Raw genomic sequence first — 965 nt, 5'->3', positions numbered from 1 at the left:
ACAGTAAGCGACCTTAACCAAAGAAGTTGAGTAATTTAGTCTTACACCGGTGTAAATCATGCCCTACATATATATATATATATATATATATATATATATATATCATTCTAATCCAAGAAAAATATTAAAATAGATAGCATCGAAAATAAGGATTGAAACTTGAAAACTGATAACATATTCCTAATAAGGAAACTAATAAATAAGATGGTATCCTAAAAAGAGTAACAAATCCTAATAAAAAGGTATTATCTAAGAGATAAGATGTCAAAGAATCCTAATGAAGTAAAAAGAATCTTTAATATTTAATTATAGATATTTTAAAAGGTTTAAAAAATAATTGAGTCGAAAAATTTATTACATTGTTCCTTACGCTATGCTAAATTTGGAATTCGCTGGCAGTTTAATAGAGTCGGTTGAAAAACCCAATGATAAAATTGGAAATCTTAAAAACTTAATCTCGTTCTTGATATTGTTGGTATTGCAGTAAAACCCCATGATTATGCCATGATTGTAGAGTGATTGGGCTTAATGTGTGGGCTTGTGGCCATATAGTCCGCAACAGCTAACATGTGATTATGCCATGATTGTTGTATTTTGCAATTAGTATTTGTTGTTGATTGATATAAATTATATTGTGCATTTGTAATGGGGATGTTAAGTACGCATTCTCCAGCTTACAAGAGTACTACAATATGGTTAGTTTCAATAATATGAATAAATTGAATTAATTTATTAAATCAACAATTATTTTTTAATTTGTTATTTTCTTTAGTTTATATAAGCTATACACTGGCTTTTTGTCACACGTCTTTTACCGTTCAATCAATTTCATATTTCGACTTCTTATTTTCTTTCAATTTTCTCTTTTTCTTCTAATCATGTTTCCCATCTCGTTAAATATCCTTGAAAATACATGTGTCAGGAGTAATACAGCCACGTCATTAGATAATAATACTAAATATAGG

This window comes from Gastrolobium bilobum, unplaced genomic scaffold, assembly GCF_033153095.1.
Source record: "Gastrolobium bilobum isolate Gb01-03AN ecotype WA unplaced genomic scaffold, APGP_CSIRO_Gbil_v1 utg18965, whole genome shotgun sequence".
In the NCBI taxonomy this organism is placed as follows: domain Eukaryota; kingdom Viridiplantae; phylum Streptophyta; class Magnoliopsida; order Fabales; family Fabaceae; genus Gastrolobium; species Gastrolobium bilobum.
This window is presented reverse-complemented; position numbering follows the sequence as displayed.